The sequence below is a fragment of the Meriones unguiculatus genome, chromosome 17, assembly GCF_030254825.1.
Source record: "Meriones unguiculatus strain TT.TT164.6M chromosome 17, Bangor_MerUng_6.1, whole genome shotgun sequence".
NCBI classification, from domain to species: Eukaryota; Metazoa; Chordata; class Mammalia; order Rodentia; family Muridae; genus Meriones; species Meriones unguiculatus.
The window spans coordinates 16144946-16162938 of record NC_083364.1 but is presented as its reverse complement, the minus strand read 5'-3'; positions in this window follow the sequence as shown (position 1 = coordinate 16162938).

The window sequence follows — 17993 nt, the reverse complement described above, 5'->3', positions numbered from 1 at the left end:
CGCTTCTCCCAGGCTCCTAGAGCAGTGGTTCTCAGCACGTGGGTTGCAACAGCCGCAGGAGTCACATGCCAGACATCCTGCACATCAGATATCTACGTTACGATTCATAACGGTAGCAAAATTACGGTTATGAAGTAGCAATGAATAATTTTATGGTTGGGTCACTGCAGCATGAGAAACTGTGTTAAAGGGTCACAGCAGCAATAGGAAGGCATCGCTGCTCTGGGGAGAGACCAGTTATTTACAAAGCGAAGCAGGGCCTGGAGAGGCACCGCGGCCAGGGTGGCTTTGGCAACCCACGACTGCCTGTAACTCCATCTTCAGTGGTACCTGATGCCCTCTTCTGGCCACCATAGGCACTGCACATGTGTGCACATACCTCTCCCCAAACCCAAACATGCGAAAAAATCTTTTCTTTATTCCTTTTATTGAAAACATTTTTTTTCCTCACGACATAGCTTATGTCCGCCCCCTGACTCCTCCTAGTTTCTCCTCACAGCCTCTCCTCCCTTAGAACAGGTTTCTAAGGGATAATAATAAAATAAGATAAAATAAAATAAAATAATATGTCAAAAACTAACATGTCAGAGTTGGATAAGTCAAATAGAAGGAAAAGAGGCCAGGAGAAGGCACAGTAATCAGAGACCCACCCATTTGCACACTTAGGAATCTATCTCCAAAACAAAACAAAAAACCCAAAACAACAACAACACAACATTTCACTAACCTGGAAGGCACAATGCATATGCAGGGGCCCTGATGCAGACCCCTGCATGCCGTACGCAATTTCACGGGGTCCCATTGATTGACTGTTGACTTTGGTGCCTGTGCTAACAGCTGTCTTAGGGTTTCTACTCTGCCATGAAACACCATGACCAAAACGCAAATTTGGGAGGAAAGGGTTTATTTGGCTTACCCTTATGGGGCACTGTTCACCATTGAAGACAGTCAGGACAGGAACTCAAACAGGGCAGGAACCTGGAGGGAGGAGCTGATGCAGAGGCCGTGGGGTGCTGCTTACTGGTTTGCTCATCATGGCTTACTTAGCCTGTTTTCTTATAGAACTCAGGACCGCCAGCTGAGGATTGGCACCACCACAGTGGGCTGGACCCTCCCCCATCAATCACGAATTAAGGAAATGCCTTACAGGCTTGCCTACAGCCCAGCCTTACAGAGGCGTTTTCTCAGCTGAGGCTCCTCCTCTCAGATGACTCAAGTGGACCTGAGACTAGCCAGAACAACAATGTTCTGCTCAGCAGGTTGTCTCCTGTGCCAATCAGTTCAAGGCTGTCCCTCACGCTCTCTTCTGTCAGGTTCAGGATCTCTGGTTTTGCACTGAGGCCTTTGATCTATTTGGACTTGGGTTTTCTGCAGCGTGATAAGTAGAGAACTAGCTGCATTCTACATACAGGCATCCACTTTGACCAGCACCATTTGTTGAAGATGCTGTCTTTTCCTTCCTCTGGCTTCTTTATCAGGTGTCCACAGGTGTGTGACTTTATGTTTGGTCTTCAGTTAGATGCCATTGATCAATGTGCCCATTTTTGTGCTAATGCCATAAGGTTTTTATTACTAATTGTTCTGTAGTGCAGTTTGAAATCAGGGATGGTGATACTTTTAGCAGTCCTTTTATTGTTCAGGATTGTTTCAGATATCCTGTTTTTTCTTTTTCCAGATGAATCTGATCGTCCTTTCAAGCTTTGTAAAAAACTGTGTTGTAATTTTGATGGAGTTGCATTGAATCTTTAGATTGCTTTTGGTAAGAGGGCCATTTTTACTATGTTAATGCTACGGATCATGAACATGGGAGATCTTTCCGTCTGATATTTTCTATAATTCATTTCTTCTAAGACTTGATGTTATTGTCACACAAGTCTTTCACTTGCTTGGTTAGAGGCACCACAAGATATGGTGTATCATCTGTGGCTATTGTGAAGGGCTTTGTTTCCCTGATTTCTTTCTCAGTCTATTTGCCATTTGTATATAGGAGGGCTACTGATTTTCTTTCTTTCTTTCTTTCTTTCTTTCTTTCTTTCTTTCTTTCTTTCTTTCTTTCTTTCTTTCTTTCGTTAGTTTTGTATCCAGCTACTTTGCTGAAAGTGTTTACCAGCGGTAGGAGTTCCCTGGTAGAATTTTTAGCATCACTTATGTATACTTTCATATCACATGCAAATAAAGATACTTTGGTTTCTTCTTTTCTAATTTGTATCCCCTAGATCTCCTTCAGTTTTCAGCTAGAACTTCAAGTACTATATTGAATAGGTATGGAGAGGATGGACAACCTTGTCTTGTTTCTGATTTCAGGGGAGTTGCCTTCCATTTAATTTGATGTTAGCTATTGGCTTGCTGTCAACTGCCTTCCTTTATTATGTTTAGGAATATTCCTTGTATCCATAATCTCTCCAGGACTTTTATCATGAAAGAGTATTGGATTTTGTCAAAGGTCTTTTTCACATCCATTTAAGTGATTATGTGTGAGCTGGAGGGATGGCTCAGCTGTTAAAGGCTAGGCTCACAACCCAAAATAAAATGATCATGTTTTTTTTTTCTTTTAGTTTGTCTATACAGTATTACATTTATTGATTCTCTTATATTGAACCATTCTCACATCTCTGGGATAAAGCCTACTTGATGATGGCAGATGATTTTTTTGATGTATTCTTGGATTCATTTTACAAGTATTTTATTGAATATTTTTGTTTATAAAGGATATTGGTCTATAATTCTCTTTCTTTGTTGAGTGTAGCTAGAATTTGCTAGTTTGTGGGTTCCTTTTTTTCCTACCCATTACCACCCATTTTTCCCTCCCTCTCAACCCTCTAACAGTAGATAGTATAGAAACAAGGATAAAGAGGAAAGGAGGTGTCATTACCATTAGACTATTTCCTGTTGATTTGGGGAGTTCCTTGAGGCAAGTTTCATCTTCACCGTCAGGATATCTAATTTCTTCTTCCCCTTGTTTCTTCTTTGTGCATGCCTACTTAATAAACCATAACCAACAGCAACCAGCCAACCAGCTGGTAACCCACACCACCTCTAAGGGGCCCTAGCATTTATATACCCTCTGAGAAGTCCCCAGAATTCCAAATATCACATAACTGTAGAAACTATCTGTAACTCACAAAACCGTGCCCCCACCAGAGAACAAGGCAAATCATAGTCACCCGCTGTGAAGCAGCCCTATATCCTCACACCTGGGATTAAAACAAAAACATATTCCCATAATATTTGTGTTTTTTAAAGAAACAAAAATTACAAAATTCTCACTACATTTTTCCATTTCTGTTCTAAGCCATTAATTGTGCTATGTGTAATTGTGCTATGTGCTATGTGGGGAATAGTAAACAGACATTTCCTTTTCCTTCCTTCCTTTCTTTCTTTCTTTCTTTCTTTCTTTCTTTCTTTCTTTCTTTCTTTCTTTCTTCCTTCCTTCCTTCCTTCCTTCCTTCCTTCCTTCCTTCCTTTCTTTCTTTCTTTCTTTCTTTCTTTCTTTCTTTCTTTCTTTCTTTCTTTCTTTCTTTCTTTCTGAAAGAGAGAAAAGGTTTCTCTGTGTAGCCTTGGATGTCCTGGACTTGCTTTGTAGACCAGACAGGCCTCAACCTCACAGAAATCCTCCTGCCTCTATGTCCCTGAGTGCTGGGATTAAAGGTGTGCACCTGTCCATCAGATATATTTTCAATGAAACAAGCACTTTTTGGATTAGTGGCCAAGGTTTTCAGGAGCTCTCCTTCTCAGCTCTAATCTTTATCAGTTTTGTTGGTATCCCCACTTTTCATTTCCTGTGCAAATATAAGCAAACCTTCATTCCTAGTACAGAAATTTTGTGGGCTTTCATTCTGAGGTTAACACATCCCTATAGTAGATAGGCTCATTTAAAAATTCCAGTTTTTTCTATAATTTGGTGACTGTTGGCTGCCCTTGTCTGAAGCAGCTCATCGTTACTGCAGGGCCTTGAGCCCGATGGCCATTTTCGGTATGAAACTGCTTTGGATAGCTCTCTTGGATCTACACTCATTGGTCCTTTAGATATTCCAATCTGGTGGATTTTTAAAGTATTTCCTAATTATTCTATGGATTTCCTTGGTGTATTTTTGTTATGACCTCCTTTTCATTTCTGATTTAGTCAATTTGGATCTTCTCTGTGTCTTTTATTTAGTTTGGATAAGGGATTATAGATCTTGTTGATTTTCTCACAGAACAATTTTTTTTTGTTTCAATGATTTGTTGTATTATTCTCTTTGTTTCTAATTTATTGATTTCAGCCTTGAGTTTAATTATTTCCTGCCTCTACTCCTCTTGGGTGTGTTTACTTCTTTTTCTCTAGAGCTTTTAGGTGAGTTGTGAAGTGTGAGCTCTCTCCAGGATTATTATTATTATTTTTTAAATGTACACCCTTAGTTTTATGATCTTGCCTCTTAGCACCACTTTCATTGTGTCTCATAAGTTTGGGTATGTTGTGTATTCATTTTCACTGAATTCTAGAAATTCTTTAATTTTTTTCTTATTTCCGTCTTGACCAATTTTTCATTCAATAGAATTTGTAAGCTTTCTATTGTTCTGTTGTTAAAGTCCAGCTTTATTTTGTGGTGATCTGATAGGATACAGGAAATTATATCGGTTGCCTTTTATCTGTTGAGACTTGCTTTGTGTCCGAGTATGCAATCAGTTTGTGAGAAAGGTCCATGAGGTGCTGAGGAAAAGTCTTATTGTTTTGTGTTGGTAAATATTCTGTAAGTACCAGTTAGCTCCAATATTCTTTGTTTACTTTTTGTCTGGATGACCTATCCATTGGGAAGAGCCTGGTACTGAAGTGTCTGACTGTAAGTGGCTGTTTTAAAATTGTGTGTTTCAGTTTCTTTCTTAACCTGGCTAGCACCCAAACAATTGAGACTGTGATGTTGGCATACCTTTTTTAAAAAACTTTTATTTACATTTCTTATATCTTTTTCTCCCCACTCCACCCCAATCCCTTCCAACACCCCAATATCAGGTATGAGAGAGAAAGAGTTAGTGGGAGAGGGGGCGCAGTTCTCTTAGCTGCTTCCTGCTGGTTAGAATCATCGAGTTTCTTGAAGCCAGTCCAGCGCTCATTTCAGAAGATCTCCAACTTCTTGTTTCACAACAGCACCTAGTAGCAGCAAGAGGGAAGAGGAGCAGCCTTGTTCTTTCTCTTATCCCACACTCTCTGGGCTCTGGCATTTATTTCCTCTCCAGAGTCCTCAGATTTAAACTATTTGCAGCTGGCAAAGGGCCCAAATGAGGCAAATAGTCTGCTGCTGTGGACCATCTGAATCAGTCCCACATCCTACACCTGGGACCCAAACAAACCATGTTTATATCCACAACACTGGAGTATGTTATTTATTTAACATGAGTTATGGCACAAGAGTTGAGCAGTATTAATCTATGCTTAACTCTAAGGCTGGCTTCCTCCCAGAGTAAATTCTTGCTCTTTATGGCTTTCTTTTTTGCCAGCTACTCTCTCCTTATGTCTCCTGGATCACTACCCATGGCTAAATCCCCACTTCCTCTATCTCTCCTCCTCTCTGGCTAGCAGGGAGTCCAGCCCTATTCTCTCCCATGCTCAACCATTGGCATGTCAGGGAACAAGTGGGGAGCAGTGTTTACATGACATTGAGACAGGAAAGTTGCAGAACAAGGATTACAACCAGATATGGGGGACACAAAAATCAGCATTTAAATCTTTTCACAGTCCTCAATAACGTTATACCTACATCTGACTGGTGATTTGAATGAAAATGGTCCCCATAGACTCTTAGGGAGTGGCATTATGGAGGTGTGGCCTTGTTGGAGGATGTGTGTCACTAGGGGCAGACTTTAAGGTCTCAGAAGCTCAAGACAGGCCCAGTGGCTAACTCTCCTCTCCTGCTGCCTGAGGATCCAGATGTAGACCTCTCTGCTCATTTTGCAGCACTATGTCTTGCTTGGATGACACCATGCTTCCTGCCACTATGATGCTGGACTAAACCTCTGAAGTGTAGTCCAGCCCCAATTAAATGTTTTCCTTGATAAGAGTTACCACGGTCATGGTGACTCTTCACAGCAATAGAAACCCTTACTAAGACACCCACTATCCGTGTGTGACGGTCAATAACTTAAGATTTAGTAGTGTTTCCTTTTTTATTTTTGCAGAGGTGAATATCCTGTGTTTGGGGACTAGACATTAAGAAATGAGGTGTCATCTTGGTAAATTTTTTTCTTTAATAGACATGTAGCGTTCATCTTTATCTCCTTTGGCTATATTTGGCTTGAAGTCAGCCCCCAGTAACAAGAAACACATTTTACCAGGAACTGCTAGTGGCCATAACAATCAGGTACAAAGAAAAATTCCTACTAGGAAACAGACATCACATTCTCTGAAACAGAAACCAAGAACCAAACGTTTACCAAATGAAAACAAATCCAGAAATCAGCACCTAGGCCTATAACCTTCCTAAGCCCAGAAGCCTAGACACCAGCATAAAAACAGAATCAGTAACACCCAAAGTATAATATTCAACCAGCATCTTCTTGTTTAGTCTCCTTGGAGTGGGAGGAGACAACAAAGACGGGTCATTCCAGATGGTCTGTTCCAGCACTGTGGGTAAGACTGGGGTATTGGGTTTGGAGGAGATAGGGGAGGGGTGAAGGCTTTAAGTTATCTGCCTGTTTCCCTGGCCTGCTCAGCTGGTGTGTTCATTGTGAGTGCCTGCTGGGGCTGGAGACTGGGATGATGGGATGAGCTGGGGGAAGAAAGGTGGGAGGAGATCTTTTTTTGGACATGGGTTTAATGCTACAGAGCTAGTGATGAGCCTGGGGATCTAGAGGAGCAGAAGAAGCAGGGATTTGTTCTCCACCTACTTGTTGCCCTGGCTGGGGCAGCCTGTGGGTTAGCAGGTGGTGCCTGCTGAGGTTGGGGCCTGGAATACAGTAATGAGTAGGGGGAGGGAGGTTGGAAGGGTAGGGTCTACGGGATCCATAAGAAATGGTAATTTGGGGGCAGGGAAGTCTGACATAGGTGTTCTGATGCAGAGCTGAGGATGAGATTTGGGGATTGGATCCGGGGGAGCAGAGCACAGTTGTAGTGAGAATTTTGATCCCAGGCGTGGGGACATGGGCCTGCTACATGGGGCTAGGCCAAAGGAGAAATTTATTTTCAAATGCTGTGGAGGAAATGGCAGGGGACAAAGGAATGGATTGTTTTCTCAAGAGGCCAGTAAAAAAAAATATTGTGGCTGCTACCATTGGGATATCCCCCTCTTTGATCCCAAAAAAGATTTTCTGTTTCTTCGTTTTCTTCTTCCTGTATTCTGTTTCAAAAAAAGGTTGGGCAAATGGCAGAGCAACTGGAAAAATTACAGGTGGAAATGAAGGAGCCTGAAAAACAAACAAACAAACAAACAAACAAACAAAAAATGGCTGAAATGGGAAAACAAAAGGGATCGCTCTGCACTGTCCTTTCTGAAAGGGTTGCAGCGGTGGCTGCATGACCGGAAAAACCGTGGGTGGAGGTGGATGCACTGGGAGGCAAGGAGAACTAGAAAATGGAGAACAAATGGGTCATTCCCAGCAACTGGGCAAGAGCATCGCGTTTCTGAAGGAGGAAAGAGGGAAAGAAACTGTGCTAGAGGGTGGTCAGGTCAGAGAAAAGCTGAAAAGCTGAAAAGCTGAGAGGACAGTCTGATGAAACAGCCCATTTCAAGAGAAAGAGTTAATCTTGAACGAGCTGTGCCACCAGAGTAGGAGGAGAGGTGTCCCTGGGTTACAAAATAAGCATATTTCCCAGTGGTCATACAGCGTATGCCTGCTAGTGGGGTGGAACAAGCTTATAATGAGATAGGATGGCATTCAGTAGAAATGCTAGAACTAAGGCATTTAAAAAAGGCCATGATTTCTTATGGGATGCACTCACCTTATGTGAAACAAATTCTACATAACTGGGCTATTCAGAATAGAACTGTTCCCCAAGCCTGGAAGGGATTGGTGACAGCTGTACTAGAGGCTGGTCCACAGTTGCAATGGTTAACATGGTGGAAGGAAGAAGCCACAAACACTGAACAGTGAAACAGAGCGAGCGGAATGAACACAGTAAAAGATCAGTTGCTGGGTGAAGGGAAGTACCCTGACACACAAGAACAGATTCAATTTGATGATGCTATTCTAGAACAATGGTGCATCATGGCTTTAACAGGTTGTGACTAAGTTGAGGAGCCTAGGATAAAAATCTACTTTATTTACAAAGATGGCTCTGGAGAAGCCATCACTGATTTTCTTTCTTTCTTTCTTTTTTTTTTTTTTAAGATTAGTCTCAGTTGTGAACAAAGTCATATCAGATCCTGATGCGAAGCAGGTGTCAGTAGAGATCTTGGAGTATGAAAATGCAAATACCAAATGTAAAAAAAAGTTATTATGGGTAAATAAATGCCACTAAAGGCATGGGTAGCACCCATGGATGAGTGGATAAGGGATACAACCAATACTGGTTCTAATGTGTATTATGCTAATATCATAGCTCGAGCTATAGCTAGAAATTTCCGATATCAAAATGCCCAGGGCTTCAATTGTGGGAAATGTGGTCATTTACAGAGACCGTGACCAAGCTGTTAAGGGTCTCAGATCTCAAAATGCTCCCTGCTTTAACTGTGGGAAATATGGTCATTTGCAACAAAATGGTGAACAAGGCGTCCTCCAGGGCAATGACTTTTCTAAATATAAGCCAGAAAGAAGGCCTGGCTTCTAGGGATGTGCCGGTGATGTGGTAGCGGTTGCCAGTTGACCAATGAGTGCAGGTCCCACAAAGACATTCGAGGGAATTTCTTACCATCAGGAAATGTACGTGGGGGACCTAGCCTGAGGTCCTACAGCAAAAACTCCAAGCTATTTCAGTCAAGGAGTAACACGCAACAGAGAAAATAAAACATGTCAGAGATAGACGCAATAGTGCTCCGTTAACTCTGAGATGTCTGAATGTTAGTGAGAAAGGAAAAACAGCAGCTGAGAGACACTGGGCTAGCTAGCTGTGGAGTTACATCAACCTGTATACTATAAGGAGGTGTTAACATCGGAACGGAAACCTGAGAAAGTTTTTGCATTGCGGATGCAGATTTGCTTATATTCCCACAGGAAATAAACACTGTGGATACCAACAAAACTGGTAAGGACTAGAACTGAGCAGGAGTCTCCTGAAAACCCTGGCCACTGATCCAAAAAGTGCTTATTTCATTGAAAATGTCTGTTTATAATTTCCTGCTGTAGACAGCATAATTAATGGCTTAAAACAAAAGGAGGAAATACAGTGAGAATTTGTTAGTTTGCTTTCTTAAAAATTCTTACAAAAAAAAAAAAAAAAAACAAACCAAAAAAACAAACCTGCTAGAGAGATGTCTCAGCAGTTGAGAGCACCAGTTGCCCTTCCACAGGACCCAACACCCACATGGGTGTAATTCACAACTGTGTAATTCCAGTTCCAGACCATTTTACACCCTCACACAGACATACATGGGGGCAGAACACTAATGCAAATAAAAGAAAAAAAATAAAAAATCCACAGAAATATTATAAGAATATGTTTTCATTTTAATATCAGGTGTGGGGATAAGGGGCTGCTTTGCAGCAGGTGGCTATGATTTGCCTCGTGCTGTGGCAGGGGTGTGATCTTGCCAGATAGTTTCTGCAGTTGTGTGGCATTTGGAATCTTGGGATTTCTTAGAGGGCATATAAATACCAGGGCCCTAAGAGATGGGGTGAGTTGTTGGTTGTCTGTTGTTTGTTGTTTGTCATGGTTTGCCAAGTAGTCATGTACAGAGAAGAAACAACAAGAAGAAGTTAGATATCCTGACAGTGAAGATGAAACTTGCCCCAAGGAACTCAGTGCTCCTAATCAGCAGGAAGTGCTCTAGCAACAATGTCGCCCCCTTTCTGACCCCTGACTTTATTCAGGATCTCATTTCTTTTCTTTTTATCCTTGTTTCTCTCCTATATAGTGATAGGGGGTGAAATTGGGTGGGGGTATAAAGGGAGGGAAAAAACCCATGAAGTAGCAAAGATCAGCTACACACATTGCTCTTCTTTTAGGACAATTCAAGATGTTACCACAGGTTGATAGCATAACCTCAGAAAGATGAATAACTTTTGCTTATGTACCACCATTAAGATCTGCCCCACCCTCAAACTGTGCACAACTTACTCAGACCTTCTCTGCCTCTGTCCTGTCCTCACCTTTTAACCTTTATTCTTATGACAAAAATATTATTTCATCATAAACACATCCTTTTTTAAAGTATTCTTTTTTGTTTTTAATCATTTTCACCAAAAATTATGACCCCATTCTTACTTCCTTCTCAACAGTTCTCTTTCTCTGACCTCGTTATTGTTTCTTGTTTCATCTCCCTAAAAAGAGCTGAATCTAAATCACACACCTGGAAGATTGTAGTAGTTTGAAGGTTACCAGTAAACATAGTTTTTCTTTTGCTTGTTTGTGACAGGGTCTTTCTAGGTAACCCTGGCTGTCTTAGAACTTGATACATAGATCAAGCTGGCCTCAAAGTCAGGGAGATCCGCCTGCCTCTGCCTTTCAGTTCTCATCACACCTGGATGTAAATATACTTCTACCCACCAAGCTTTCTTCTGTTACATTTCAAGCAAACCTTTTGTTCCCTTGGACTTTCTCTCCCCCTTTTATCAGCAAGGTATTAATGATATTGTGTGGAAAAAGCTTCTTTGTAAACAAAGGCAGAAGAGAAAGTATACAGGGTGTTAAAAATCCTTACACTTTGCCCATCTAATGCAGTTTTAGAAGACTGAAGATATTTATTTCTGTAGGGAGGAGTGTATACCCCAAAGGCAGCCAGCCAGAAAAGGCAATTCCTATCCCTCTAGTCTCACACTCAATGTATGAAAGGTTCCTAACGGAACTAGGTTGTTTTTTTTTTTTTTTTTAAGATTTTTCTCCTTTTGTAGAATACAGATTCTTTTCTTATACAATATATCCTGATTATAGTCCCCCCAAACTCTCACAGTTCCTTCCACCTCCTTTTCCATCCTGATTCATTCACTTTCTGTCTCTCGTTAGAAAAGAACAGGCTTCTGAGAAATAACAGAACACAACAAAATAAAACATAACAATATAGAACAAACAAACAAACAAAGAAAGAAAACATCACATCAATGTTGGACAAGACAAAACAACAGAAGGAAATGAGCCCAGGAGAAGGAATAGGGATCAGAGACCCACTTTTTCATACACTCAGGAATCCTATAAAAATAAATTGAGAGCTGTAATATATGTTAAAATATTACCTGGTGAAGTCCTGTGTGAGATCTGTGCTTGCTGTTCAGTCTCTGTGAGCTCATATAAGCCTTGCTCAGCTGACTTAGAGGGCCTTGTTTTCCTAGAGTCCTTTGGTTCCCAAACCCATTTCAAGTCCTCTTCCATGGATTCCCTGAACTCTGAGTAGAGGGATTAAAGCTGTGTTTTCCATGATCTCTCTCTCTCTCTCTCCATTTCTCCATTTTGGGGGGTTTATATTTGTTCCTATCTGCTGCAGGAGCAAGCTTCTCTGATGATGGCTGAATAAGACACAGATCTATGATTATAGCAGAACACTATTAGGTGTCATTTTATCACTTTTTTTTTTTAATTTTAAAAGACCAATGGTATTTGGTTTTGCACTAAGTCTCTGGGCTCTCTAGTCTCTGGTGCTTGGTCACTGAAGCAGTGTTAGGTTAGGTTCCATCTCATGGAGTGGGCCTTCCAGCTGAGACACTGGTTGATTACTCCCACTATTTTGTGCCACCACTGTCCAAGCATACTTTGCAGTCAGGACACCATTGTAGATCAGAGGTTTCACGGCTGGGTTGGTATTTACATTTCTATTTTGGGAACCTGCCGGGTACCTTCCTACACCTTCCTCCATGAGAATGTAGGGGGGAAGGTTTTATGTAGCTACCAGCTGGAACTCTCAGTGTTCAGCAAATTGCACCCTGTTGTCTTTGCTGTCAGTTTGTGGAGAGCAATCCATAGTCTTGGTAACAGGCTGGGTTGTTTGGGAATTTCCATGGGGCCCTTTTGGGCAATAGCTCAATTGAAAGTAACCCAGTCCCAGTACTAGAAGCTTCATTTGTTGACAAGAGATGGCCAGTTGGGACTCTGTCTCCCTTATTATTTAGAGACTTCATGAGGATTGCCTTCATTTATTTTAGGGAGTTTCCATTGTTTCCATAGTACCCCTCAATTTGCCCTTAATCCTCGCTGTCTATTCCTGAATTCCTTTCATCACCCCACAACTGTGCCTCCCGTTCTTGTTTCAGCTTCCCCCAGTCCACCCATAAAATCTATTCTATTTTCCCTTCCCAAGGAGATCCATGTGTTCCCATGATCCCACTATGCCAAAAATCTCTGGGTCTATAAATAGTAGCTTTGTTATCATCTATTTAACGGATAATATCCACCTATAAGCAAATATATATTATATTTCTCTTTCTGGGTCTGTGTTATCTCACTCAGGATTTTTTTCTAAAGACCCATTTATTTATTATTTATACAGCATTCTGCCTGCTTGTGTGCCTGTGCACCAGAAGAGGGCACCAGATCTTACTATAGATGGTTGTGAGCCACCGGGTGGTTGCTGGGAATTGAACTCAGGACCTATGGAAGAACAGGCAGTGTTCTTAACCTCTGAGCCATCTCCAGCCTAGGATGTTTTTTTTTTTCTAGTTTAATCCATTTGTCTGCGAATTTCATGATGTCTTTTTTTTTAATACTCCATTTTGCAAATGTACCACATTTTCTTTATCCACTCTTCAGTTGAGGAATATCTAGGTTGTTTCCAATTTCCGGCTATTATTAATAGAGCAGCAAGGAACATGGTTGAGTAAGTGTCCTTGTGGTAGGATGTATGTATGTATGTAGGAGTATACGCATGCTTTGGGTATACGCCCAAGAGTGGTGTAACTGGATCTTGAGGGAGATCAATTTCCCGCTTTCTGAGCAACTGCCATGCTGGTTTCCATAGTGACCGTACAAGGCAACGCTACCACAAGCATGGGGGAGTACCCCCTTGCTCCACATCTTCGACAGCATGAGCTGTCTCAGGTGTGCATTTCAATAAGCTGTCACTTACTGGTTTCAGCTTTTTTGACAGGTTTAAGATGGAATCTGAAAGTAGGTTTGATTTGCCTTTCTCTGACGACTAAGAATACTGAACGTTTGTTTAAGTGTTTCTCAGCCATTTGAAATTCCTCTATTAAAAATTTATCCCCCATTCCTTTTTTTTTTGGTTTTTCAAGACAGGGTTTCTCTGTGTAACCCTGATTGTCCTGGAACTCACTCTGTAGACCAAGCTGGCCTCAACCTCACAGAGATCTGCCTATCTGCCTGCCTCTGCCTCCCAAATTCTGGGATTAAAGGTTTGCACCGCTACATCTGTCTTTGTATCTCATTTTATTTGGATTATTTGGTTTTTTGATATCTAGTTCTTTATATATTTTGAATATTAGACCTATATTGGATATGAAGCTGGTAAAAAGTCTTTTCCTAGTCTGCAGGCTATCACTTTGTACAAGCGATGGCGTCTTTCGCTTTACAGAAGCTTTTCCATTTCCCATGTGTTAATTGTTCATCTGAATGCCTGTGTGAATGGTGTTATGTTCAGGAAGTTGTCTCTTGTGCCGGGGAGCTCAAGGCTAACTTCCACTTCCTCCTCCATCAGGTTCAGTGTAGCTCATGTTATGTTGAGATCCTGGATCTACTTGTACTTGAGTTTTGGGTAGGTGAGAGGTATGGGTCTATCTGCATTCTACATGCAGACGTCCAGTTTGACCAGCATCATTTGTTGAGGTTGCTGTCATTTTTACTTCGTGATTCTGATTTCTTTACCAAAAACCAGGTTTCCATATGTGTATCCATTTATGTCCGGGTCTTTAGTTCAACTCTGTTGATAGATACGTCTCTTTTTGTGCCAGTACCATGTGGTTTTTATTATGATAGCTATGCCATACAATTGAGAGAAGGAACAATGTGACCGCCAGCAGCTGCTTTATTGTTCAGGATTGTTGGGCTATCCTCTTTCTTCTTTTCCAGATGAAATTGAGAGTTGTCCTCTCAAGTTCTGTAAAGAATTGTGTTATAATTTGAATTGGGGCTGCGTTGATTTTGTAGGTTGCTTTTGGTAGGGTGGTCATTTTTTTTTTTTTTTTTTTACTATGTTAGCTACCTATCCATGAGCATGGGAGATCTTCTGATAGCTTCAATTAATTTTTTTTTCTTTCAAGACAGTGTTTCTATGCAGCCTTTGAACTGGCTTTGTAGACCAGGCTGGCCTTGAACTGAGACCTCGTCCTGCCTCTGCCTCCTGAGTGCTGGAATTAATGATACGTCCTACTTCCCCCACTCCTTTTTTTTTTGGTTTTTCAAGACAGGGTTTCTCTGTGTAACCCTGATTGTCCTGGAACTCACTCTGTAGACCAAGCTGGCCTCAACCTCACAGAGATCTGCCTATCTGCCTGCCTCTGCCTCCAACTGGCAAGACTTGACAGTTTTTTGCTTTTTTTTTTGAGACAGGATTTCTCTGTGTAGCCTTGGCTACTTGGACTCACTTTGTAGACCAGGCTGGCCTGGAACTCACAGAAGGCCTGCCTTTCCCTCCCAGAGTGCTGGGATTAAAGGTGTGCTTTGCCATGCCTGACAAGACTTGACATTTTTATCATGCAAGTCTTTTACTTGCTTTCTTAGAGTTAACACAAGGTATTTTATATTATTTGAGGCTATTGTGAAAGCAATTTCTTTCTTTGTGAAATTGTGAAAGCAATTTGTCATTTGTAGATAGGAGGGCTACTGATTTTCGTGAGTTAATTTTATACCCAGTTACTTTGCTAAAAGTGTTTATCAGCTCTAAGAGTTCTTGGATGGAATTTTTAGAGTCACTTATATATACTAGCATGTGTAGTGGAAGTTTTCGTTTCTTTAAAAACTCAGTTATGTTATGTAAATATGTTTTTGTTGTAATCCCTAGTGTGGGAATATTTTTAGTTAATCCAAAGCTGATAACAGCCTCATGAGAGGGCAGGTGATCTTTGTCAGCTGGAAACTGCCTCCTGGGTGGGTGGGTGGCGGCGTGGTTTTTGCCAGCTGGAAAACATCCTAGTGTGGACTCTGAGAGGGTATCACTAGGAGTCCAGAGAGAGAGAGATCATTTTGAGAAGCTTCTAGAGAGAAATGCTCCAGAGAACCCTTCGCACAGGCTGCTGCTGGTTGCTGGTTGCTGGTTGCTGGTTGCTGTTTGGCTGGATTTCTAGATTCCTGATGATGAAGAGTGGAATCACCCCAAAGAACTCAGCCTACATCCCCTGGCCCCACTAACCTTTTCTCCTACCTAGGGTTGGGGGTTTGAAAGAAGGTAGAGGCATTTTGGGAACCCCAAGTAAAGTAGGTTAAAAAAAAAATCAAAGCCTACAAATGGTGCCTAGACATGGCTAGGCATAATAGGAAACTTGGTTTCTAATGCTGTAGAGGATACAGCAGGTTACAAAGGGATAAAAATACTGTTTCAGGAGGTCAGCAAAATGGCATCTGCTGCCGCTACTGCTACTTTCTCTCCCACTTTGCTCCCATGGGGGGCATTCTGGCTTTGCTTTGTTTAAAAAATAAAAGGTGGGAGGAGAGCTGAAAAATCAGAAGCTTTGCTCAGTTCTCTCACTTTGGAAAGGACTGTGCAACCAGAAAGTTTGTGGGTAAAGGTTGAAGGGCTTGGAAAGCAAAAGAGTGCCGCTGGTAACTGAGAACCTGGTCACTGAGAACCAGCGTTTCCTGCTCTTGCTGCCCCACGCCCCATGAACGCTGAATTGCAGCCACAAGGGCATCAGAATACACAAAATATGAATGCTGACTTACAGGACTGAACACTTCCTGGATAGGACGTTTACAGTGAGTTCCAGGTTATCGGCGTGAGGTGCCCACAGTACAAGGCAGCGTAGCTACTGGGTTACTGGGTTGACTCTCACACAGTACATTCACAGTGAATGCTGGCTTATGAGCGTAACCTTACCCCCCACAGCACACGCACCATGAGTGGTTGGCTAAAACCACAGGACCCCGCAGGTCACGGAACACACATGCCAGGTTACAGGCGTAGCCGTCCCACGGTACAAAAACCGTGTTTCTTTTTGGATGCTCCTCTCAGCAGCCCATAGTGTATGCATCATGAATGTTTGAACGTAGGCGTGAGAGTCCACAGGACAGGTGCCATATGTGCTGACAGACTGGTGTCCGTCCCACACAGCACATGTGCCGTGAATGCCACACTAAGGCTGGATTTCCGCTTACTATAGGAGAACCATAGAAACCATGGCTTCTGAGTGACAGCCACTGGGCCACCACAGTACTTGCAACATGAATGCAGGGCTATAGGCGTGAGCGTCCTGCAGTGCATGCCTCATGGGTGCTGGGTTACAGGTGCGGGTTACACGCATCTTTTCTTTCCTTCTCTCTCTGTTTTCTTGTTCTTGTTCTTGTTCTTGTTCTTGTTCTTGTTCTTCTTGTTCTTCTTCTTGTTCTTCTTGTTCTTGTTCTTCTTCTTCTTCGAGATAGGGTTTCTCTGTGTAGCCTTAGCTGTCCTAGACTTGCTTTGTAGGCCTCAAACTTACAGAGATCCTCTACCTCCCTGAGTGCTAGGATTACAGGGGGTGAGCCAACGCGTCTGGCTGCCACATTTCATAAACAACAGGTGCTCGAATTCATGATGATTGTTGAGTTACTGGCATGAACTCCCCACAGTGCAAACACCAGATTTGCTGGGTTATAGGCAAGAGCTTTCCAAAGTTCGTGCACCATGAGTGGTGGTATACATGTGTCAGCTTCCAGCAGTTCTTGCACTATTAGGGAGGCATCACATCCACTAGGCTCGACCTCAAGTTTTCCAGCCATCCCTATCCTCCTTCCCCTCCAAACCACACAATCTTGCACACCTTTTAACTTACCAATTCCTCAGGTGGACCTCCAGGGTATGGCACTCCTACCACCCCTCTATAGCCAAACACTACTCCTCTCTCATCCAACTACAAAACCCTTTCACTCCCATCGAGAGAAAAAGGCAAGATGTAGCCCACCCACCTGATTCTGGTTGTTTGAAAAAAAATTCATTGGTTTGTGTGTGTGTGTGTGTGTGTGTGTGTGTGTGTGTGTGTGTATGTGTCTGTGTTTTCTGGTCAATCCATACATTTCATTGTAAACATGGGAGCCAAGACAGAAATCGTTCAGGCTCAGCTGAATGTATGAACGATGAAGGCCACTTCATGTTTTGTTTCTGACCGTTCTTTGAAGGTGTGAGCTTTCTGTGGTTTGCTTTCTCTGCCCCTACCAGCTGCCAGCCACCATGGCTACAAGCAGCCACCATGCTGCTTGTTATGGGCTGGCTTGATGGCCAGAGCTCAGAATCTATCTCTGGGCTGTCTGATCACTGGATTTGGTTTACGAAAGACGGGACTTAAAAACAATGCTTGTTCAATAAAGTATTAGAGCTCCACCTCCACGATTCACATACAAGAATGTACCCCTGGTGTAGCTGGACTTCTTGTATGGGAATCAAAGAAGTTAACCTTTGGGTCACTTATTAAAGTGTTCTCTCCTCTCCACCTGTCCCCCTTCTAACATACAAGGGTCCACAAACACTGCACCTTCCCAAACTCTTTCTCTTCAGGCAGCATTGGACTTTCATACACCTTTCAGTCATTCCCATGCCTCAACATCTGAGACTATTTCAAGTTGCTGATTTGACTCCCTCGTGTGTAAGGATCATGTGTTTGTGCTGGCTTCTTCCGTCCATCATGTTTGGTTCTAAATTCTACCCGTGCTCGATTTTCAATGGTAACAACTTCTGCTACTACACAAACAATGATCTGAAAGTCTTTCATATCTAAGCTTGCTGTTTCTAAGCTGTTGATTTCAGCATTGAGTTTGATTATTTCTGGTTGTCCACGGTTCTTGGGTCTGTATGCTT